Here is a 25,713-nt window from a genome sequence, read left to right as displayed (position 1 = left end):
TATTTTTATTCTGCCCTCCCCTTTCTGTTTGTTATGAACCATAAAATATTCAACACAATTATCTTGAAATCTAAATATAAAATTTAAAACATACTCATTGAGACCTACTGTGTGCAGGTCAACTCTGTCGCCCAGGGAGGTGGGCGGCTTAGATTCATTTATTTGCTATGAGCCAAGTACAAGGTAGATAAAATGCCTGTCCTCTTGGAGCTTTCCTTCTTGTGAAGGGAAACCGGTGACAGACAATAAGCACACCGAAATGACCAAAATATGTTAGAAAGCAATCAGTCCTATTCCGAGAACTAAAATAGGGTTACGTGCTTAGAGGGTGACTGGGGGGCTGCTTTGTTTTGGGTGGTCTGGTCTGGGAAAGCCACCAGGATAATGCAGGTAAACTAGTCAGCTCACGGTAGGTGCTCTGGAAATGGTAGCTATTGTTTGGATGATGATACTGGTTCGTGCAATGACTCTTGCTTTGCCTACTGTGTGCCGGACACTGTGCCAGGCTGTACAATGGAGAGACACAGGTCCTCCTCTTACAAGGAAGGCATATTTATATGCAATTATAATAAAATATAGGGTAAATTTTGATGGGGGAAGGTGGAAGTGATTGGAGTTCAGAGATGAGAAAAATCCTCTGGATGGGGCTGGCAGGCTTACTAAGGCAGAGACATGGCAGTGTTGGGAGTAGTGACTCACATACTGTGATGTGCGTTTTGATCACAGCGATGTGTTTGTGTGTGCACGGTAATCATATTTACCCAGTTCTTCACTGACCCAGGAATTGCAGTAAGATTACTGGTAAAAATTTCCAGCCACTCCAGAAAACCATTTAAAACTAATGTAATTTAATCTCTTATTTGGCTCCGAGCTTTAACAGCTCCTTGTTTTAACTCCCTTTGTAGGGGAGAAAGAGAATAATTGGGAAAGAAGAGTAGTTTGGCCTAAGGCACTATTAACAATGTGTTGTGGAAATAAGCTAGAAAACACAATACTCTATAAATATGGAGAACGAATACAGAAACAGATTATTGATGTCTGTCAAAGGCATAATTATATAATTGTCTGTTGTAAATTAAGCAAAGATAATAAAATACTCATTAAAACTTAACAGCGCCAGAAGCTGTACACTGGCAATGCTCCTTCACTCTGTGAACTTGTTTGCTTTAGACTTTGGAGCATGTTAAATTCTTTTGAATTAACTGTCAGCATTTTGAAAACATGATTTTTCATAAAAATATCTGGATTTTTGTCTCCTGAAAGGTCAGAAGATCTAGCAACACAGCAACACTAGGCCCATGTTCCACTTGGCAAACCGTGGTTGCTGAGCAGCCCTCTTAGAGAGCATATGTTCTCTGTTACTCGGAAGGTCCTCTGCCAATTACTGACGTTAGAGTGGAATTGGGAGAAAAAACAAAAAACAAAAAACAAAAAACAAATTGGGAGGAAAAAAGCATCCCTATCTATCAAAACTGTGCAAATGAAAGCTTAACTAAGGCCTGTATGTTTCAAGAAAAAAACAAGCATGTTTCTTTGTGAAAGTAGAGAATGTTCCGTGAACTTAATGTGCAAACAAAGTCAGAAGAACACTGTTCTGCCTGGCCTTCGTAGGTAATTGAGTTTAGCATCTGACTTATACGGAAGGTAGGTGCTCTGTGGACGGGGCCCCATTCCAGAGGGGAAATTTTTAAGCTATTTTCCTGAGGGTCAGTGAGAAGTATAATGGGAAAGGAAGAAGGGAGGAAGGATAGGGGAGATATTCCAGGGAAAGACCGGAGTGTGGAAAAGGAGAACTTGACTAAGAAAGGATTTACTTTCCTTAGAGAGAAGGTGGAGGCTGTCATATCGGAAAAAATGTTTTCAGACAGCTGTAAGGGTTAGAGAGAACCTTGAAGTCCTTACAGTGATCTGAGGGACAGGAAAGAAGGGATTTCAGGGATTTTCAGAGGGCTGTGACTCTGGGATGACTCACATCTTCTCTTCTGTCCTTACTGCTTTGACAGAAGAATAAGATGAACAGATTAGCAATGGACATTTGGAAAAACAGCTGTGCACTATGATGCCTATCTCTCTCACCAGATTGTGAACTCCTAAAGGTTTGACTATATTTTGTTAATGAATATTTGTGACCCGTTAGATATAGTGGGCATGAGGACTACGTTGTACAAAGTATTAGAGAAACATTTGGTTGCCTTCCTGCAGCCATAACAGCAACATTTCTTGTTTGTCCACAGCTGGCAGTAAAAGAACCAGATGTCTCTAGTTATACAGTCATGTGATACAACATTACTACGTATACTACAGTGGTCCCATAAGATGATAATGGAGCTGAAAAATTCCTATCGCATAGTGACGTGTTGAGGATCCTGACCCTGTGAAGCTCTAGGCTAATGTGTGCGTTTATGTCTTTGTTTTTAATTTTTAAAAAGTTTCAAAAGAAAAAAACCTTTTAGAAATATAAAAAAGTTTATGGAATAAGAATATAAAAAGAAAATACAGTATTTTGTATAGCTATACAATGTGTTTATGTTTTAAACTAAGATTACAAAAGAGTCAAAACATTAAAACAACTTTAAAGTTTATAAAGTAAAAAAGTTATAGTAAGGTAAGGTTAATTTGTTATTGACGAAATAAATTTTTACACATGAGTTTAGTGTAGCCTAAATATACAGTGTTTATAAAGTCTACAGTACATTCATTCACCACTCACTCACTGGCTCACCCACAGCAACTTCCAGTCCTACAAGCTATATTCATGGTAAATGCCCTATATGAGTGTACCATTTTTTGTCCTTTTTTTTTTCTTTTTTCTTTTTGAGACAGGGCCTTGCTCTGTCACCCAGGCTGGAGTGCAGTGGTGTGATCATAGCTCACTGCAGCCTCAAGCTCCTGGGCTCAAGCAATCCTCCCACTTCAGCCTCCTGAGTAGCTGGGACTACAGGCACATGCTACCATACCTGGCAATTGTTTTATTTTTGGTAGAGACAGGGTCTTCCTAACCTATGTTGCCCAGGCTGGTCTCGAACTCCTGGGCTCAAGCAGTCCTCCCATCTTGGCCTTCCAAAGGGCTGGGATTACAGGCTTGAGCCGTATTTACCATAGTGTTATAATTGCCTGCAGTATTCAGTATAGTAATGTGCTGTGCAGGTTTGAGGCGTAGGAGCAATAAGCTTATACCATATAGCCTAGGTAGGTAGTAGACTATACCATCTAGGTTTGTGTAAGTGCACTCCATGATGTTCACACAATGATGAAATTGCCTAATGACGCATTTCTCAGAACATAGCCCCATCATTAAGTGATGCATGACTGTAATTAGAGCTAGGTAAAAATCCCTATACCAATGGGAGGAGACATATAAAACTAAAAATTAATGTTAGGATGGTGAGGTTTTTTTTTTTTTTTAACTCTTATAAACTTTCTTGTTAGATTTGATTGTCTTTTCAGAAATAAAGCTTGGGCACAGTAACCTGTACATATTGTTAAGGCAGTCCTGTCAACCTTCGGTGAGTGGGGCTGATAATCTCTCCACTGCTCTTCTTTATCACTGTAATAGTTTGTTTTCATGATGCTGAGAAAGATATACCTGAAACTGGGTCATTTATACAGGAAAGAGGTTTAATTTATACAGGAAAGAGGTTTAATTTATACAGGAAAGAGGTTCTGGGGAGGCAGAACGTTGATGGTGGCAGGCAAAAAGAGAGCTTGTGCAGGGAAACTCTTATTTTTAAAACCATCAGATCTTGTGAGACTCATTCAGTATCATGAGAACAGTGCAGGAAAGACCTGCTGCAATAATTCAGCCACCTCCCATTGGGTTCCTTCTACCCTGTGTGGAATTGTGAGAGTTATAATTCAAGATGAGATTTGGGTGGGGACACAGCCAACCCATATCATTCTGCCCCACCCAAATCTCATGTCCTCACATTTCAAACCGATCATGCCTTCCCAACAGTCCCCCAAAGTCTTAACTCATTTCAGCATTAACTCAGAAGTCCCCAGTTTAAAGTGTCATCCGAAACAAGGCAAGTCCCTTCTGCCTATGAGCCTGTAAAATCAAAAGCAAGTTAGTTCCTAGATGCAATGGGGTTACAGGCATTGGGTAAATACAACCATTCCAAGTAGGAGAAATTGGCCAAAACAAAGGGTCTACAGGCCCCATGCAAGCCCAAAATCCAGCAGGGCAGTAAAATATTAAAGCTCCAAAATTATGTCCTTTGACTCCATGTCTTGCATCCGGGTCATGCTGATGAAAGACGTGGGTTCCCATGTCTTGGGCAGCTCCACCCCTGTGGCTCTGCATGGCACAGCCTCCCACTTGGCTGCTTTCACAGGCTGGTGTTGAGTGTCTGTAGCTTTTCCAGGCACGTGGTGCAAGCTGTTGGTGGATCTACTATTCTGGGATCTGGAGGATGGTGGCCCTCTTCTCACAGTTCCACTAGGCAGTGCCCCAGTAGGGACTCTATGTGGGGGATCTGACCCCACATTTCCTTTCTGCATTGCCTTGATAGCCCTGGCCCTGCAGCAAACTTCTGCCTGGATATCCAGGCATTTCCATACATCCTCTGAAATCTAGGCAGAGGTTCTCAAACCTCAATTCTTGACTTTTGTGCACCTGTAGGCTCAACACCATGTGGAAGCTGCCAAGGCTTGGGGCTTGCACCCTCTGAAGCCATGGCCCAAGCTGTATATTGGCCCCTTTTAGTCATGGCTAAAAGGAGCAGCTGGGACACAGGGCACCAAGTCCCCAGACTGCATACAGCATGGGGACCCTGGGCCTGGCCCACAAAACCATTTTTTCCTTCTAGGTCTCCAGGCCTGTGATAGGAGGGGCTGCTGCGAAGACCTTTGACATGCCCTGGAGACATTTTCCCCATTGTCTTGGGGATTAACATTTGGCTCCTTGTTATTTATGCACATTTCTGCAGCCAGATTGAATTTCTCCTAAGAAAATGGGATTTTCTTTTCTATCACATTGCCAGGCTGCAAATTTTCTGAACTTTTATGCTTTGCTTCCCTTATGAAACTGAATGCCTTTAACAGCATCCAAGTTACCTCTTGAATGCTTTGCTGCTTAGAAATTTCTTCTGCCAGATACTCTAAATCATCTCTGTCAGGTTCAAAGTTCCACAGATATCTAGGGCAGGGGTGAAAAACTGCCAGCCTCTTGACTAAAACATAACAAGAGTCACCATTGCTGTAGTTCCCAACAAGTTCCTCATCTCCATCTGAGACCACCTCAGCCTGGATTTCATTGTCCATATCATTATCAGCATTTTAGTCAAAGGCATTCAACAAGTATCTAGGGAGTTCCAAGCTTTCCCACATTTTCCTATCTTCTTCTGAGTCCTCCAAACTGTTCCAACCTCTGCCTGTTACTCAGTTCCAAAGTTGATTCCACATTTTTGGGTATCTCTTCAGCAGTACCCCACTCTACTGGTACCAGTTTACTGTATTAGTTCATTTTCACACTGCTGATAAAGACATACCTGAGACTGGGTAATTTATATGGGAAAGAGATTTAATAGACTTACAGTTCCACATGGCTGGGGAGGCCTCACGATCATGGCAGAAGGCAAGGAGGAGCAAGTCACATCTTATGTGGATGGTGGCAGGGAAAAAGAAAGCTTGTCCAGGGAAACTCCCGTTTTTAAACCATCAGATCTCATGAGACTCATTCATTATCACGAGAACAGTGCAGGAAAGACCTGCCCCCATGATTCATTTACCTTCTACTGGGCTCCTCTCATAACACATGGAAATTGTGGAAGTTAAATTCAAGATGAGATTTGGGTGGGGACACAGACAAACCATATCAATCATGTTTAATGTTGTCATTATATGTACTACTCCCTATTATATCTACTGCAGGACTTCTACACTCTGGAGAGAAATCAAAGTAGGAAATGTAGGAGTGAAAATGAAAGACAACAGCTTATAAAATGCTACAGTGAGGAATAACTCTCAGAGGGGTTTTGGAGTAGTAAATTATTATTGTTTTTATTTGATTCAGGACCTCACTTCACCCAGGCTGGAGTGCAGTGGCATAAACTTGGCTCAGTGCAGCCTCCAGCTCCTGGGCTCAAGCATCCTCTGCCTCAGATTCCTGAGTAGCTAGGACTACAAGTGTGCCTACACTCCCTCATAAAGAAAGCTGGCCACTTGGTGACTGCACAGGACCATTGATCTGGATGCTGGCTGTTACATGTGTGTAGTTTGTAAAAATTCATCAAACTGTATGTTTAAGATAATTGCCATTTTCTCTTTGTATATTTTGCAGTACTTCAATAAAGCTAAAAAAAAAAAACAAGAAGAAAAGAAAAGAAAAAGAAACTGCCACTGTGTGTACATTAGAATAGTTGTATATGAACTATTATTTTCCTGAATTGTTCAAAAAGCTCACTCTAGTATTTCAAAACAAACTTCAGGAAGTTTCAGTCAATGTTGCTAAATTGTTAAAATCACTGTAATTACCAGGAAGGTTCTTCTTACATGAAAAACATTGTTGAGATCATGCTTTCTTTATAAAACCTTTGTTTAGGTGCATCCTGGGTGTAGAGGCTCATCGAATGGTTGATAGCCCATAGCCTCTGGCTGTGATTGAGTAGATATCACACCCAGAGGTGGTAGACATCTTTGAGAGCCTCTACTCTACAAAATTCTTTACATATTCACTCATTGAGATAGTTGACATCCCCGCAACAAGTGGTACATTTGACTAGCCTGGTATCTGGTTGATGTGGTTGGGCTGAGTCCCCATCCAAATCTCATCTTCAGTTGTAGCTCCCATAATCCCCACATGTTGTGGGAGGGAATCTCATGGGATTCTTGTGACAATGAGTGAGTTCTCACAAAATCTGATGGATTTATAAGAGGCTTTTCTCCCACTTTGCTCTGCAGTTCTCCTTGCTGCCGCCATGTGGAGAGGGACGTGTTGCCTCCCCTTTTGCTATGACTGCAAGTTTCCTGAGGTCTCCTCAGCCATGCTGAACTGTTAGTCAATTAACTTCTTTCCTTTATAAATTACCCAGTCTCGGTTATGTTTTATTAGCAGCCTGAGAATGGACTAATACACTGGTGGTCTCTCAGTGCATGGTGGTCTCTCAGTACATGTTAGTGCTTTTCCTGAATGTCCTTTCCTCAGGATATTTACCTTTTAGTAAATAGCCTTCAGACTATAAAGGATCCCTGAAGTTTTGAATGGGGTCATTTTGATGTAGCCTAAAAAATAGACCACTATACTTTAATTTTTAAAAAAATTACCAGATAATATACTCAACATACACCCTTTCCATATTGCAGTGGCTTGGCTGGCCTCACCGTTTCTTCATTCATATGTGAGCCGCACCCAGGTTCAGGGAGGGAGAAAAGAATATTGAGTGTTTGACAAGGTCAGTTGGGCATTACTTAGTGATAAAAATAGTATAGTTTTTACATTTTGGCTCATCAAAATGTTCTTTATGCAGAACTTATCCAGTGGTCACTGCAGAGTGTTAGAGTCATAAATCTTTACAGTGGAAGGGAACTTTGAGGTCATATAATACAAACCCTATCTCCAACCCCCTTACCACCATTTTAAAGCTGAAGAAACTGAGTTTAAGTCAGGAATGGATTTTTAATTTGATCAAATGTCTTTTGGCCTTTAGTAACACAAAGCATGAAGCTTTTCTCCTTAATGTATTTGTGTAATACATGAATACATTTCCAAATGTTCAATCACCTTGTATTTTTAGGCTAAATCCTATTTGGTAATACTGTTTTATTAATAGATTCTTAGATTAGCATGGAGGCTGCTACACAGCCATTTATACTTCCTTATTTTCTAATAGAGTCACTGCTGTGTTCAGGTCTCCATTCTCAGGGTGGCCAGCTGTCTTGGGGAAGTTGACCTCATTTCTAGCTTTAGAGATAGTCCTGACTGGTTCAAGATAATCAGTATTCATGTAACTGGGGAATTTATTAGAAATGCAAATTTTCAAGACCCATACTAGACCTACTGAGTCAGAAACCCTGGGGATGAGGTCCAGCAATGTATATTTTAACAAGTCCTCCAGGAGATGCTCATGTCTAAAACAACTCCATTCTGGTGGTTAGGATTGGTTCAGTTATGAGCATGTAATCCAACTCTTGCTAGTGAGCAATGATGCCTGCTAGGTGAACTTCTGGGAAAAGTGTCTTTGGCTCATAAGTAGAAATCTGAAAAGAGTTAGTTTTGCATCTTTTTCTGGAAATCGTGCCTGGATGCTTCGAAATATTACAATCATGTTGCTAGCTAACCAGGAATGAAATAACACAAAGAATGGCAGACCAGAAAGATGGAAAGGATGGATTCTTTTTTAAATTTCCAACTTTTATTTTAAGTTCAGGAGTACATGTACAGTATGTGCAGATTTGTTACATAGGTAAATGTGTGCCATGTTGGTTTACTGTACAGATCATCCCATCACCCAGGTATTAAGCCCAGCATTCATTAGCTGTTCTTCCTGATGCTGTCCCTCTTCCCACCCCCTGTCCTCTGACAGGCCTCAGTGTGTGTTGCTCCACCCAATGTGTCCATGTGTTCTCATCATTCAGCTCCCACATGTAAGTGAAAACGTGGTATTTGGCTTTCTGTTTCTGCATTAGTTTGCTAAGAATAATGACCCCCAGCTCCATAGATGTCCCTGAAAAGGACAAGATCTCATTCCTTTTTATGGCTACATAGTATTCCATGGTATATATGTACCACATTTTCTTTGTCCAGTCTATCATTGATGGACATTTAGGTTGGTTCCAGGCCTTTGCTGTTGTGAATAGTGCTTCAATGAACATACACATGCATATATCTTTGTAATAGAATGATTTTTATTCCTTTGGGTATATACCCAGTAATGGGATTGCTGGGTTGAATGGTATTTCTGCCTCTAAGTCTTTGAGGAATTGCCACACTGTCTTCCATGATGGTTGAACTAACTTACTTTTCCACCCACGGTGTAAAAGTGTTCCTTTTTCTTTACAATTTCGCCAGCCATCTGTTGTTTTTGACTTTTTAGGAATAGCCATTCTGACTGGTGTTAGATGGTATCTCATTGTGGTATTGATTTGCATTTCTGTAATGAACAGTGATGTTGAGCTTTTTCTCATGTTTGTTGGCCAAATGTATGTCATCTTTTGAGAAGTGTCTGTTCATGTCTTTTGCCCACTTTTTAATGGGGTTGTTTGTTTTTTTTCTTGTAAATTTGTTTAAATTCCATTTAGATGCTGGCTATTAGACCTTTGTCAGATGATAGATTGCAAAAATTTTCTCCCATTCTGTAGGTTGTCTGTTCACTCTGATGATAGTTTCCTTTGCTGTGCAGAAGCTCTTTAGTTTAATTGGATCCCATTTGTCAATTTTGGCTTTTGTTGCTATTGCTTTTGGCATCTTTGTCATGAAATCTTTGCCCACACCCGTGTCCTCAATGATATTGCCTAGGTTTTCTTCTGAAGTGTTTATAGTTTTGGGTTTTACATGTAAGTCTTTAATCAATCTAGAGTTAGTTTTTGTATATGGTGTAAGGAAGGGGTCCAGTTTCAATTTTCTGCATATGGCTAGTTCTCCCAGCACCATTTATTAAAAAGGGAATCCTTTTCCCATTGCTTGTTTTCGTCAGGTTTGTCAAAGATCAGATGGTTGTAGGTGTGCAGACTTATATCTGGATTCTCTATTCTCTCATTGGTCTATATGTCTGTTCTTGTACCAGTACCATGCTGTTTTGGTTACTGTAGTCCTGTAGTTTGAAGTTGGGGAGCATGATGCCTCCAGCTTTTTTCTTTTTGCTTACAATTGTCTTGTCTATTCATGTCCTTTTGAGGTTCCATATGAATTTTAAAATAATTTTTTTTCTAATTCTGTGAAGAATCTCAATGGTGGTTTAACAGAAATAGCATTGAATCTGTAAATTACTTTGGGCAGTATGGCCATTTTCACAATATTGATTCTTCCCATCTATGAGCATGGAATGTTTTTCCATTAGTTTGTGTCTTCTCTGATTTCTTTGAGTGGTAGTTTGTAGTTCTTGAAGAGGTCCTTCACTTCCCTGGTTAGCTGTGTTCCTAGGTATTTTATTCTTTTTGTGGCAATTGTGAATGGGATTTGACTCTCGGCTTGCCTTTTGGTGTATAGGAATGCTAGTGAGTTTTGCATACAGATTTTGTATCTTGAGACTACTGAAGTTGCTTATTAGCTTAAGAAGCTTTTGGACTGAGACAATGAGGTTTTCTAGATACAGGATCATGTCACCTGCAAACAAAGATAGTTTGACTTCCTCTCTTCCTATTTGAATATGCCTTATTTCTTTCTCTTGCCGGATTGCCTTGGCCAGAACTTCCAGTGTTGATTAGGAGTGGTGAGAGAGGGCAGCCTTGTTTTGTGCCACTTTTCAAGGGGAATGCTTCCAGTTTTTGTCCATTCAGTATGATATTGGCTGTGCATTTGTCATATATGGTTCTTATTATTTGGAGATATGTTCCTTCAATACTTAGTTTATTGAGGTTTTTAACATGAGGGATGTTGAATTTTATCGAAGACCTTTTCTGCATCTATTGAGATAATCATGTGATTTTTGTCTGTAGTTCTGTTTATGTGATGAATTACATTTATTGATTTTTGTATGTTGAACCAGCTTTGCATCCCAAAGATAAAGCCAACTTGATCGTGGTGGATAAAATTTTTGATGTGCGGCTGGAATCAGTTTGCCAGTATTTTGTTGAGGATTTTTGCATTGATGTTCATCAGAGACATTGGCCTGAAATTTCCCTTTTTTGTTGTATCTGTGCCAGGTTTTGGTATCAGGATGATGCTGGCCTCATACAATGAGTTAGGGAGGAGTCCCTCCTTTTCAATTTTTTTGAATATCAAATTGTTTCAGTAGGAATGGTATTAGCTCTTCTTTGTACCTCTGGTAGAATTCACCTGTGAATCTGTCTGGTCCTGGGCTTTTTCTTTTTTTTTTTTGGTATTGGGGTGATCAGACCCAACACCAGGTCATGGGTGTGACAAAGTCCAGTGGAGTCAAAGGATTGAGAAAAAGACAGTTTGAGAGAGAAAGGTGGGACCAGGGAGCCATCGCTAGTGTATGGAGGCTGCGAAGGCTCCGAGCTCTGGGAGCCCACGCTGTTTATTGGTAATCCAACAGAGAAACAGGTGGTGAGAATGTGGAGGTCAAAAGAGCAGGTGCATGATCTACAGCTGTGACGGTTTAGCGTTTATAAGGAACATGTTCTACTACTTGAGAAAATGGGAATACGATTGATCTAGGAGCCTAGGAGGGCTGGAAGCAAGGAGCCAGCAAGTCTAGGTACATTCCAGAGGACATTATGTCAGACATGCAAGCCCTGCCTCAGCTTTTTCGCAACAGTTGGTAGGCTATTTATTACTGCTTCAATTTCTAAACTCATTATCGTCTATTCAGGGATTCAGTTTCTTCCTGGTTCAGTGTTGGGAGTATCCAGGAATTTATCCATTTCTTCTAGATATTTTCTAGTTTGCATAGTGGTGTTTGTAGTATTCTCTGATGGTTGTTTGTATTTCTGTCAGTGGTGATATCACCCTTATCACTTCTGATTGTGTTTATTTGAATCTTTTTTCTTTTATTCTTTTAGTCTAGCTAGCAGTTTATCTATTTTGTTAATTTTTTTCCCCCCCAAAAAAACAGCTCCTGGATTCATTGATTCTTTGAAGGGTTTTTCGTGTCTCTATCTTCTTCAGTTCTGCTCTGATTTTGGTTATTTTTTGTCTTCTGCTAGCTTTGGGTTGGTTTGCTCTGGTTCTCTAGTTTGTTGTGACGTTAGGTTGTTAACTTGAGATCTTTCTAACTTTTTGATGTGGACATTTAGTGCTATAAATTTCCCTCTTAACAGTGCTTAGCTGCATTCCAGAGATTCTGAACGTTGTATCTTTGTTCTCATTAGTTTCAAAGAACTTCTTGATTTCTGCCTTAATTTCATTATTTACCCAAAAGTCATTTGGGAGCAGATTGTTCATTTTCCATGTAGTCATATGGTTTTGAGTGAATTTCTTAATCTTGTGTTCTAATTTGATTACACCTTGGTCCGAGAGACTCTTTGTTATGGTTTCAGTTCTTTTGCATTTGCTGAGGAGCGTTTTACTTCCAATTATGTGATCAATTTTAGAGTCAGTGTTGTGGTGATGAGAAGAATGTATATTCTGTTGTTCTGGAATGGAGAGTTCTGTCTATATCTATCAGGCCCACTTGATCCAGAGCTGAGTTGAGGTCTTGAATGTCTTTGTTAATTTTCTGTCTCAATGATCTGTGTAATATTGTCAGTGGGGTAATAAAGTCTCCCACTCTTATTGTGTGTGAGTCTAAGTCTCTTTGAAGGTCTCGAAGAACTTTCTTTTTCTGGTTGCTCCTGTATTGGGTGTATATATATTTAGGTTAGTTAGCTCTTCTTGTTGAATTGAACCCTTTACTGTTATGTAGTGGCCTTCTTTGTCTTTTTTGATTTTTGTTGGTTTAAAGTCTGTTTTGTTATAAACTAGGATCACACCTGTTTTTTTCTGTTTTCCATTTGCTTGGTAAATTTTCCTCCATCCCTTTATTTCAAGCCTATGTATGTCTTTGCACGTGAGATGGGTTTCTTGAAGATAGCATATCAGCCCCTAATTGGTTTGGGCTCTCCGAGGCCCACAGGCTGGACTGGCTGAGCTACCCAAGGCAGCCAAGTTGGTGGCCTGCCTTGCCCTCTGGCCACTCTGTCCCAGGGAAAAATTAGAACTCTGTTGGCCGCAGAACATGGGCTGGGGTGGCTGGATACCCCAGGTGGCATGATCTACCCGTCAAGGAAAAGTGGATCAGGGTCCCACCTAAAGAAGCCATCTGGCCATGCAGAACAGCCATGTTGTGCTAGGGAACTGCTTCTGCCCTTGTTGGCTTGGACTCTCCAAAGCCCACAGGCTGAGTCGTTAAAACAACCAGCATGGTGGCCCTCCCCTCCCCTCCTCTCGGGCATGCTGTTCCAGGAAGAGATCAGGATCTGTTGGTAGAATACTGGCAGAGATGGCTGGAGGCCCCGGTTGGGAGGTACCTGTCAGTGAGGAGGAATGGATTGGGGCCCCACTTAAAGAAGCAGTCTGGCCTTGTTCTGGCAATGCCGCTGTACTGTGCTGGGAAGACCATTCCTTGTCTGAACCATTTGGACTCTCCAAAGGCCACAGACCAGAATGGCTGAGTCAACCAAACAGTAGAGATGGCGGCCCACCCCTCCCACTGTGGACTCTGTCCCATCTCAGGCAGGCTATATTCCAAGCCAGTAGGTCTTATTTTGTGAGGTGTCGTGGAAGTGGGACCCACAGATTGATGCTGCTTGGCTCCCTGGATTCAGCCCCCTTCCTAGGGGTATATACAGACCTCCCACCTTGCCCCAGCAGACACCTCTGTTGGGGATCCTGGGACCCGAATATGTAAAGTTCCTGGGTCTCTGTGCATGCCTGAGCAGCGGCACTGCCCAGACTCAACACACATCTGTGTGTGAGACCCAAGACCCTGGTGATGTGGGTGCACGAGGTGGTGTGGGTGCACCGATCTCCTGATCTGTGGGTGGCAAAGATCCGTGGGAGAAGCATGGTTTCCTGGGGTTGCACAATCACTCACTGCTTCCCTTGGCTGGGGGTGGGGGTTCTCTTGGCTTCATGTTGCTCCCAGATGGGTCATTGCCCCATCCTGCTTGTCTCTCTTCTCCATGGGTCGAGTTGTTTCTGTGATCCGTCCCAATGTGAGTACCTGGATATTTCAGTTGAAGGTGCTGTATTCATTTGCTCCTTTCTTCCTCTCCCTGAGTGCCACAGACAGCTGCTGCTTCTAATTGGCCACCTTGGCCCTCTCCCCTGGGTTCTTAATAACATAATTAAACCACAACCCATCCTAAAACTTATCCTACTTCTAGACTTCCTGTTGAGTCCAGAATACCCTCATTTTTAAAGATAATTTGAGTCAGGGTTTCTGTTACTTGCTGTCAAAAGCATTCTTAATTAGACTTGCTAATGTTTGACTTTGGATTTTCAGAATGACCCAAGATGTATTTTATTTTATTTTTACTATTGTCGTTTAGTATTTAGTATAATTTAGTATCAGAATTAAATTTCTCAGTGAAGTGTTTTGGGATGTTTTTCATAGTTTGTATTAGCTGAATGTTTAAATAATCTGGGAATTATCTGTTCTTTATGATGTATTAGAACTTACTGATAAAACAAACTGGAACTGGTGCTTTTATTGAAGTTAAAGCTTTTGCTAGATTTTCAAGTTTTTCTCTGATCATTGGGATAATTTCTTCTCTTCGTGAGCCAATATTAGTAATCTGCAGTTTCCTAAAAATTTGTCTATTTCATGTAGATTTTCTAATTTACTGGCAAATATTGGAAATTTTAGAATTTTAAAAATCTCTTAATGCTTAATTATTTTTCTTTCCTTGTTGTAGATATTTGCATTTTCTTTCCCTTTTTTTCTTGTTCAGACTTACTAATGGTTTGTGTGTCGCATTCTAAAAACAAAAACAAAATAAAACAATTGTGTTATTTACCAGGTCTATGCAATTGTGTTTTGCCATGCTTTCTAGTTCATTAATTTTGAATTTTCTTTTTATTAGTTTGTCCTGTTCTCTACTGGCTTATTTTTTTTTTAATGTTGTTAAACTTTCTTGAACCAGGTGCTTAGATCATTTACTTTCAATCTTCCATGTATGTTATGAAGATCACTAAAAGCTCTGAATTTTCCTTTGAGTTAAGACTTTGGTAGTATTCCATAAGTTTTGAAATGTAGTGTTGTTTCATTGGTAATTTCAAACAGTCTGTGTTCTAGTACTAATTTCCACTTTAATCCAAGAGTTATTTAGAACACTGTTTTATAATGTCCACGTAATTAGATTGAGTTTGCTGTCTTTTTCTTACTGATTTCTTGTTTGGTTACCATGTGATCTGTACCTTTGGGTATTTGAGATTTTATTTGTGACTTAGTCCTTGATAAATGTTTATTACTGTTTCATGGCTGTTTAAAAAGAGTGAGTTCTCTCTGTATAAAGGATACAACAAATATTATCTATGTACATGCCTTTCTCTACTTGTTTGTTGATCTATCCATGATGCCCATCAGCCTTCATCAGCTTAAGCTTTTAAAGGTCTTTTCTCTTTTTCTTACTCTTTATCTTTCTACATCATCAATTCCTGATTCTCTGCTAGATCATTATATTAGCATACAAACATGCTCTAGCACAACTCTTTCCAGTAGAAATATGATGTGAGCCACATATGTAATTTAAAATTTTATGGTAGCCACATTAAAAAAGTAAAAAGAGGGCCGGGCATGGTGGCTCAAGCCTGTAATCGCAGCACTTTGGGAGGCTGAGACGGGCGGATCACGAGGTCAGGAGATCGAGACCATCCTGGCTAACATGGTGAAACCCCGTCTCTACTAAAAAGTACAAAAAACTAGCCGGGCGAGGTGGTGGGCGCCTGTAGTCCCAGCTACTCGGGAGGCTGAGGCAGGAGGATGGCATAAACCCAGGAGGCGGAGCTTGCAGTGAGCTGAGATCACGCCACTACACTCCAGCCTGGGTGACAGAGCAAGACTCTGTCTCAAAAAAAAAAAAGAAAAAAGGTAAAAAGAGAGAGGTAAATTTAATTGTCATATATTTCATTTAACCCAATGTATGTGAAATATTATTTCACCATATAATTGATGTAAAAATTATTAATGAGATATTGTATATATTTTTTCATATTGAGTCTTTGAAATGTGGTGTGTAATTTATACTTATAGCATATCTAAATTTATACTAGCCACATTTCTTTTATATATATATTTTTATTATTATACTTTAAGTTCTAGGGTACATGTGCACAACATGCAGGTTTGTTACATATGTATACATGTACCATGTTGGTGTGCTGCACCCATCAACTTGTCATTTACATTAGGTATTTTTCCTAATGCTATCTCTCCCCCAGCCCTCCACCCCACACAGGCCCAGGTGTGTGATGTTCCCCTCCCTGTGTCCATGTGTTCTCATTGTTCAACTCCCACTTATGAGAGAGAACATGCGGTGTTTGTTTTTCTGTTCCTGTGTTAGTTTGCTTGGAATGATGGTTTCCAGCTTCGTCCGTGTCCCTACAAAAGACATGAACTCGTCCTTCTTTTGGCTGCATAATATTCCATGGTACATATGTGCCACATTTTCTTAATCCAGTCTATCATTGATGGAAATTTGGGTTGGTTCCAAGTCTTTGCTATTGTGAATAGTGCTGCAATAAACATACGTGTGCATGTGTCTTTATCGTAGAATGATTTATAATCCTTTGGGTATATGCCCAGTAATGGGATTGCTGGGTCAAATGGTATTTCTAGTTCTAGATCCTTGAGGAATCGCCACACTGTCTTCCACAATGATGGAACTAATTTACACTCCCACCAACAGTGTAAAAGCATTCCTAATTCTCCACACACCTCCAGCACCTGTTGTTTCCTGACTTTTTAATGATCGCCATTCTAACTGGCCTGAGGTGGAAACTCATTGTGGTTTTGATTTGCATTTTTCTGATGACCAGTGATGATGAGCATTTTTTCATATGTCTGTTGGCTGCATAAGTGTCTTCTTTTGAGAAGTGTCTGTTCATATCCTTTGCCCACTTTTTGGTGGGGTTTCTTCTTGTAAATTTGTTTAAGTTTGTTGTAGATTCTGGGTATTAGCCCTTTGTCAGATGGGTAGATTGTAAACATTCTCTCCCATTCTGTAGGTTGCCTGTTCACTCTGATGATAGTTTCTTTTGCTGTGCAGAAGCTCTTTAGTTTAATTAGATCCCATTTGTCAATTTTGGCTTTTGTTACCATTGCTTTTGGTGTTTTAGTCATGAAGTCTTTGCCTATGCCTGTGTCCTGAATGGTATTACCTATGTTTTCTTCTAGGGTTTTTATGGTGTTTGGTCTTACATTTAAGTCTTTAATCCATCTTGAGTTAATTTTTGTATACAGTGTAAGGAAGGGATCCAGTTTCAGCTTTCTACATATGGTGTACTGGCCACATTTCAAGTCCTCAGCAGCCACCTGTGGCTAGTGGCTGTTATATTAGACAACTTATTTTTCATATTTTTTCAGGTTTAAAACTTATAGTTTGACCCAACATTTCCTCCTGCTACCACTTATTTCTGTCTTCATCTTTCTTTCTTTCTCTTCCTTCATATATTGAAATACATCTTGTTAAATCCAGGCTGGGTGTGGTGGCTCATGCCTGTAATGCCAACACTTTGGGAGGTCAAGGTAGGAGGATCACTCCAGCCCAGGAGTTTGGGACCAGCATCTGGGCAACATGGCGAAACCCCATCTCTACAAAAAAACACAAAAATTAGCCGGGCGTGGTGGTGCGCACCTGTAGACGCAGCTACTGGGGAGGCTGAGTGGGGAGGATTACTTGAGCCTGGGAGATTGAGGCTGCAGTGAGCTGAGATCACATCACTGCTCTCCAGCCTGGGCAATGGAGTGAGAACCTGTCTGAAAAAGAAAGAAAGAAAGAAGGAAAATCCAATGGAAGCTTTTCTTCACTTTCAATGCATTTGACAGAGTTGATTACTTTTTTGGAAACACTTCTTTCTCTGCTTCCATTACACCAAACTCTCCTATTTTTTCTTTTTCTTTTTTTATTTCCCTATCACTGGCTACTCTCTCTGTTGCACTTCTTTTCTTACTTCTGAGTGTTGGTGCTTCTCAGGAGATTCTCTGGCTTTTTTCTCTATCTGCAGTTTCTCTGGAGATGATATCTAGTCCAGTGGCCTTAAATAACATATATATATATGCTGATGATGCTAATTTTTATCTTCAGACAAGCTCAACATTTGTAGAGTCATCTATCTGCCAATTTGACACCTTGATCTGAATGCGTCATAGACATTTGATACATATTCAAAATTTAATTCTTAAGTCTCTTTCTTTCTAACCACAACAAACTCATTCAATCCACAAATGAATATACTATGTTTCCTTTCTCTTCAGAAGGATCATCCTGATTCCTCCTTTTACTCCCTCCCACAGGAGTCTTAACACTAAGTCCAAGTGATTCTGTCTCTAAAGCATATATTGTAACTGTTTGCCTTTCCCCATCTTTACTCCTAGCCTCTGTATTCAAGTGTGCTTATTATTAATTTATTTCCTCTTATTCCAAACTACCTTTCTTTGTCCTATTTCATGATACTGGAGAGGTACACTGCAAACTACATTTTTTTTTTCTCAGATGTATGGTTTTATATTAGGTTCAGCCAATTTGGGGCTAAGGGAGTGCTGAAGGGAGTCTCAAGGTTGGAGAAGGAAAAAGCGACTTATCTTCTGTTATTTTTGCCTTCTTCTCCACATGACAGTGAATGGATCAGCACACAACTGGCCCCAGCAACATTCCTTGTGGTGGTGAATTGTTCCCATGGTTCCAGCAAGTGAATGTCCCCCGGAGGTTTCTTCTTTACTCCAGCAGTGGGTGACATGTTTCTGCAGCAGCTGAACCGTCTCCTTAGAGGCCCAAATCTTAGCCTGCTGGAGTCCTTTCTTCCTTTCTAAGTTTCCTCCTTGTTTACCTTGGCTTTTATCTTAAAAGTGATAGCTGTAGTCTGAGGTTGCCACCTCTATTACACCATACAATTCTCTTTTATCTTTTTTAGTGGTTAACCAGTTTTTTACCAAGTTAACAGTTCTTCGTGATTATACTTTCCTTATTTGAACTACTGTGTGGTTTCTGTCTCTTGACCGGACACTGGACTCTTAATGGCAGTAGTGATCACTGCAAGGACTGTGGCGTAGGACAGATATTTCTGAGTGTAGTGGAGTGCTTATAGACAGAAGATGAAAAGCTTGGGTCCTTAAGCTCTTAGTTTAGTTCTTGGTCTGAGAACTAGAGAACTTCCATGGCAGCACTAACAGAATCTTTTATGTCTTATAGCCACAGGGTTGGTATTGTTAAAAATTAAACACAAAATTTAATTTTTCAGGTTGCAGAACTACAACATCAGTATAATATTCTTGGGAAATTAATGCCAAGTTTCTCATGTGAAAGTTAGCTCATTGATTGGGAAGGAAGGAGACCCCAAAACTTGAAATGGGCACATCTTGTTGGTCTCAAATGAGAGTGAGAATCTTGAACCCCTGAGTTGCTTTGAGTCTCCCTTGCCAGTGGGACTATCTTGCCCTTGTGTATCTGCAGAATTTTGTCTCCCTTCAAAAATCCTGTAATTGCCTCACCTGGAGCAAATACTTCGCAAACAAGAGGATGTTCACTGTCCTCGGAACCTACCTCAAACACCCATTACTGCCACTAGACCAATAACTAGGGTCAATTGTTATCATATTCCAGTGGCCTGGAAATGACAGCAGATCTGTGAATGTAACTCTGTCCTGAGTCCAAGTTTGCCCTTTATTCCAAAGAGTCACTGTTTGTTCTGCAGAGGAAGTATGGGCCAAGATAACCTCACCAGACACCAAGTTCCAGATTCTCAAGCAGTCCCTTTCAACACCATGGTTTCAAAAAGCAAATTTGAGGGGTAATTTTAAGGCTCTTACATAGAAGAATTCTCCCCAAAGAAATATATCTACGGTGATTATTGTTCAATTCTGGACCTCTCAGCATTGTTTCCTTGCTTGTCAGTTACAAAATAAATATACTTCTAGCTTTCTGGCTGTATGGGTGATACTTACATGGCATAGAAATCTTGGGTGGGAGAAATGGGGTGTCTGGCAGGGACAGCCCCTTTCTCTGAGATTTGTTCTCCTGAGCTTTCTGAGCACTGAGTCATTTTTAGCAAATGACTGCATTTTAGCTGTTGAAAAAAGAGGATCTCTCTTCCAAGGAGAAGGAATGTGGGCTTGTCCTAGTCTTTAGATACTGAGCTCAAGTGTCCCTAAACTAAATTGTTTCATTTTACAGAGGGCTAGACAATTAAAGCTATATAAACAGAGTATTTACATGTGTTATATAGTCAGTAACACTGTTTCCCAAAAGTCCCCATGGGCAGATAGGTTTATTTTACAGTTAACAATCACAACCCTTTGTGAAATTTTGATTGGCAGATTAGAAGCCCGGAATTTACTCTTATACCTCTGGGGTTTTTGTGTGCCCACTTAGATACGAACTCAGTTCTTGTCAGTAAGCACTCAGCTTTCATTTCCATCTCGTTAGCTGAGAGTACAATCCCACTGAAAACTCAACTGTGGCTTGAGGCCTAGTGGGCACCTGTAAATTTTCCTCTGTTCCATAGTCCCATCTCTCAGATCAACAACCTGGTCATAAAGATAGGTGATAAAGGTAGTTACACATCAAGATGTGTAACTAATTCACAGAGAAGCATCTCTAGTGGAGGATAAACAATTGAAAGTACATAATTCTGGCCAGGCACAGTGGCTCATGCCTGTAATCCCAGCACTTTGGGCGGCTGAGGTGGGTGGATCATCTGACCTCAGGAGTTCGAGACCAACCTGGCCAACATGCTGAAACCTCATCTCTATTAAAAAAAAAATACAAAAATTAACCGGGTATGGTGGTGGGCACCTGTAATCCCAGCTACTTGAGTGGCTGAGGCAGGAGAACCGCTTGAACCCTGGAGGCAGAGGTTGTAGTGAGCTGAGATTGCACCATTGCACTCCAGCCTGGGTGACAAGAGTGAAACTCTGGCTCAAAAAAAAAATTTAATTAAAAAAAGAAAGTATGTGATTCTGTTTGGAGACGCTGAGAAGAAATGATATTGATGTTGCCTTTTTATATAAAGTTAGCTATTTAATATTTAAAACAATTTACAAAGTTAAACTTTGTGCAAGGTGCTGGTATAAAGCACTGATGAGTTTGTAGTGTGATGTTCTTTTCCCTGACCTCTTTTCCTATATTTGCTCATTTGTCATTCCATTTTCTCTAAACATTTCTTCCTTCCTATTTTTTCTCTTACATTATTTAAATGTGTTTTAAAAATAATGGTTGTCTATTAAGATTCAGCTATCCCAAAGCAGGAAGATAGGGATTTTGAGTACTTCTTATAGCCATGGTGGGCTGCACTCCTGCATTTTGCCTTTGCCACTAACAGCACCTGCTTATGGGACAGTTAGAGGCATGGGAGTAGTAGAAGCAATGCTAGGTACCCTACTGAGATCAATTCCACAATGTTGGACACTAAGGTGTAGCCATCTTCCCCTTCAAAGTCTACCTTTGTCTTGCTCCAGCATTAATTAGTACAATTCCTACTTCTCTCTGAAACAATTTTGGTTTTAGGGCATTCTCTCTGCCTAGCTACCTTGTCCGTATGAAGTCTGGAAAATTTCGCTACACAGAGGTGTGCCACCCAGAAGAAAACAGTTTGGAATGGCTCCATTGAGCATAATCTGAAAACATAAAACCATGTGTTTGCGATTAGTCTAGAATGAACTCCTGGGGGTTGGGGACTCTGGCTTTGTATTTTCTTGTGACTGCCTAGCACATTACGTTTTACTTGCCCAGTAGGTCTGTTATGCTTACTTAGTAAATATTTAATGACAGCAGTGAATAAAAACTAAGAAGCTAGGCTGGGTATTACAATAGTCAAGTGGACAAATTCTATGAGAACAAACAAATAAGAGTGACTTCCTTTTTTTTATCTTCCTTTCCAAGCTGGGGTTTGTTTTTTTATTCCAGCCTTGTAACCTAGGGAGTCAGAAACTGTTGATCCAAGGAGGAAAAACGCTGAAAACAAGGCCAGAGATGAGAGATATGTACACCTCAGGCTGTTTACTAACAGGTGTTTAGTAAAGACATCACTTTTAGTTTATATTGGCCCATACTCTGCAGAGCAAGTGGGGAACCTGGGCTCAGTGCCACAGTTAGAGACCTGCTGCCACTTCCAGGCTGCTGGAACATGTTGGAATTGGACTCTAGGTATGGGTCTAGTGGTAATAAGAAGTGTTTGGGATAGATTTTGAGGAGAGTGGGCATCCTCTCTTTTGTGAGGCATCTGCTCCAGGTGAGGCAATTACAGGGTTTTCAAGGGGGTAAAAAAAGAAAAGACTTCTTAAAGACACAGAAGGGCAAGATACTTTCTTTTTCTAAAAGTTTATTAGCTTTACACTTTATGAGCCATTTTGAGTTCGTTTTGTATAAGGTGTGAAGTATAGGTTAGGCTTCTTCTTCATATATATGTATGTATGTAGGTATGCATGTATTTGTGTGTATATGTATGTATGAATTTATACGCATCTGAATGTCCAAATGTTCCAGTATCATTTGTTGAAAATACCGTAATTTCTCCACTGAATTCCATTTATACCTTTAAAAAAATGAATTTACCATAAGTACAAAGGTTTATTTCTGGACTGTCAATTCTATTTCATTGATTTATCTTTTCCTTTGCCAATCTCACATGATCTTCACTAAATAAAGTCTTGAAATCAGGTAGTATGACACCTCTAATGTTTTGTTTTGTTTTCTTTCTTTTGGCTAATCTGGTTAGTTTGGTTTTCCATATAAAATTTTAATTGTCTAAATCTACAAAAAAACCTACAAAAATCCTTTGGACTTTCAATTGGAATTGCATTAACTCTGTAGATTAGGAGAATTTACATTTTAACAATATTGAGTCGTCCTTATCCTTGAATACTGTATCTCCACATTTGTTTAGATCTTCTTTGACTTTTTCATCAATGTTTTGTATTCAGCAAATTGTGCACGTATTGTATTGTTTATACCTAAATACTTTCCTTATTTTTGGTGCTATTATAAGTGGTATTTTTGAAAAAATTCAGATTTCAATTATTAATTGCTGGTATATGGTAATATAATTAACTTTTTTATATTGACATGTACATATGCTGGCACCTTGCTAACTCACTAGTTTAAAAGCTTTTTGTAGATTCAGTGAAATGTTCTACATAAACATGTTATCTATGTATGCATAAATATATTTTTGCTTTTTCCCTTCTAATATTTATATCCTTTACTTCTTTTTATTGCCTTATTACACTGGCTAATACTTCCAGTGCACTGTTGAATAGGAGTTTTAAGAGAGGACAACCTTTTCTTGTTCCCAGCCTTAGGGGGAAAGCATTAGTCTTTCATCATTAAGTATGAAGTTAGATGTAGGTTTTTCATAGATGCCTTTTATTAGTTTAAGGAAGTTCCCTACTATTTCTTGTCTGATGGAGTTTTTTCTTTTTTTTTATCATGAAGTGATTACTGAATATATTCTAAAGCTTTTTCTTCATCCAATAAGATATTCATGTGGTTATTCTTTTTTAGACTGTTGATATGGTGAATTACATTGACTGCTTTTCAAATGTTGAGTAAGCCTTGCATTCTAGGGATAAACCCCACTTGAGCTGCCATATTATTAATATCTTTTAAATACATTGTTGGATTCAATTTGATAATATTTTATAAGATTTTTGTGTCTGTGTTCTTAAAGGATATTGGGTTGACATTTTCTTAATTGTGATGTCTTTGGTTTTATTGGGTAATGCTAATCTCATAAATGAATTGAGACGTGTTCCTTCCTCTTCTTTGTCTGGAAGAGATTATGTAAAATTGTTATCTCTTCATCAATGTTTGGTAAATTTCATCAGTGAAACCACTGGGGCCTAAAGAATTCTTTTTGGAAGGCTTAAACTACAAATTCAATTTAAAAGTTATGCATACATATATATGAAATAAATCATTGCTTTAACATAAACTTTTTTCTTCCTGAATGAATTTGGTAATTTTTTAAATTTAAAAAATTAGTTCATTTTGTCAGATTTACAAACAGCTTTTCATAGTATTGTTCCCTTGTTATCCTCTTAAGGTCTGTGGGGTTAATAGTGATGTTCCTTTTCTCATTTCTGATATTTCTAATTTGTGTCATATTTTTCTTGGTCGTCTTGGCTAGAGATTTATCAATTGTGCTGAATTTTTCAAAGAATCAACTTTTAGTTTCATTAATTTTCTCCATTATTTTTCTATTTCCAATTTCTTTGATTTCTGGTCTTCTAATAATACTTTCCTTCCTTCTACTTACTTTGGGTTTGTTCTGTTCTTTTTCTAGTTATGTCACTTGCAAGCTTAGATCATTGATTTGAGATGTTGTTCTTTTCCAATATAAGCCTTTATAAATTTCTCTAAATCACTGCTTTAAATGCCTTCCACAAATTTTGATATGTTGCATTTTCTCTTTCATTTATTTTTCTAAGTTCCTTTGTAACGTTCCTTTTGGCCCATGGGTAATTTAGAAGTATGTTGTTGTATTAGTCGCTGCTTGCATTGTTACAAAGAAATGCCTGAGGCCAGGTACGGTGGCTCCTGTCTGTAATCCTAGCACTTTGAGAGACTGAAGTAGGCAGATGCGTGAACTCAGGAGTTTGAAACTAGCCTCAGCAACATGGCAAAACCCCGTCTCTACAAAAAATTAAAAAAATTAGCTGGGTGTGGTGCGTGCTTGTAGTCCCAGATATTCTGGAGACTGAGGTGGGAGGATTCTTTGAGCCAGGAAGGTGGAGGTTGCAATGAGCTGAGACTGTGCCACTGCACTCCAGCCTGGGTAATAAAGCAAGATTGTCTGTCACACACACACACACAAAAAAAAAAAAAAAAAAAAAAGAAGAAGGAAGGAGAAATACCTGAGACAGGGTAATTTCTAAAGAAAAGAGGTTTAATTGACTCATGGTTCTGTAGGCTGTACAGGAAGCATAGCTCTGGCATCAGCTTCAGAAGAGGCCTCAGGAAGCTTATAATCATGGAAGAAGGTGAAGCCAGGAGCGGGGACACCACATGGTGAGAGCAGGAGCAGGAGTCGGGGGAGGTGCCACACACTTTTAAATGGGCAGATCTCACAAGAACTCACTCACTATTGTGAGGACAGTACCAAAAGGATGATGCTGAACGATTCATGAAAAATCCACCCCCATGGGCCAATCACCTTCCACCAGGCCCCGCCTTTAACAGTGGGGATTACATTTCAATATGAGATTTCAGTGGAGACACACATCCAAACTATATCAGTTGGTTTCCAAATATTTACTAGATATCTTTCTTTTATTAATTTTTAACTTAGTTCCATTATAGTTCAAGAAGATTCTTTGTATGACTTCAATTATTCTAAATTTGTTAAGGTTTGTTTTATAATCCAGAATATGGTTTAGCATGGTGAATATTCCATGTGTGTTTGAAAAAAAAAAGTTTTCTGCTTTTGTTAGGTAGAGTATTTTATAAAGGTAAATTATGTCAACTGGACATAATGTTGTTTGGGTCTCATCTGTTGGTACTGATTTTCTATCTTCTATCAATTACTGTGAGAGGAATGTCAAAGTCTGCAACTATGGTTGTGGATTTATCTAGTTCTCATTTGTGTTTCTGTTTTAAGTTTTTGGAACTTCTCTTAATAGGTATGTACATTTAAGATTGTTGTTTTTTTTGATTTATTGAACCTTATCCCATTATGTAATATCTCTGTTTATCTTTAGTAGTATTTTTTGCTTTGAAATCTATTTTGATATTAATATAGCCACTACATTTTTTCTTTTGATTAGTGTTTGTATGCTATCTCTTCTTTCATCTTGTTACTTCTATTCCCATCTGTGTCTTCATTTTTAAAGTAGGTTTCTTGTAGATAGTTAGGTCTTATTTATTTTTAATCAAATTTGGCGAACTCTGTGCTTTAATTGGTGTGCTTACATAATGTATATTTAATGTAATTATTGATATGTGTGAATTTATTTTGTT

At 39.3% G+C, this 25,713-nt stretch overlaps 1 protein-coding gene and 1 pseudogene across 10 annotated transcripts in view; both read left to right on the top strand.

The window, feature by feature from the left end:
* The window catches only part of TNFSF4 (TNF superfamily member 4), a 277,633-nt gene that overhangs the window by 571 nt on the left and 251,349 nt on the right, over window positions 1-25,713 (top strand). The window contains exons 3-5 of one of the 10 annotated variants that reach the window (XM_074014541.1): window positions 2,004-2,096; window positions 2,235-2,394; window positions 6,014-25,713. The exon at window positions 6,014-25,713 is cut by the window's right edge and continues 24,971 nt beyond it. The exons of 8 other annotated variants lie outside the window; for them this stretch is intronic. The gene's annotated coding sequence lies outside the window, so the exon portion shown is untranslated. The remainder of the gene's footprint in view (window positions 1-2,003; window positions 2,097-2,234; window positions 2,395-6,013) is intronic. One more of the 10 variants, XM_074014507.1, reaches the window with a different exon arrangement.
* LOC107128902 (T-complex protein 1 subunit alpha pseudogene) overlaps window positions 1-25,713 on the top strand; it is a 96,865-nt pseudogene that overhangs the window by 571 nt on the left and 70,581 nt on the right.

Source organism: Macaca fascicularis, chromosome 1, assembly GCF_037993035.2.
Source record: "Macaca fascicularis isolate 582-1 chromosome 1, T2T-MFA8v1.1".
In the NCBI taxonomy this organism is placed as follows: Eukaryota; Metazoa; Chordata; class Mammalia; order Primates; family Cercopithecidae; genus Macaca; species Macaca fascicularis.
This window is presented reverse-complemented; position numbering and strand designations above follow the sequence as displayed.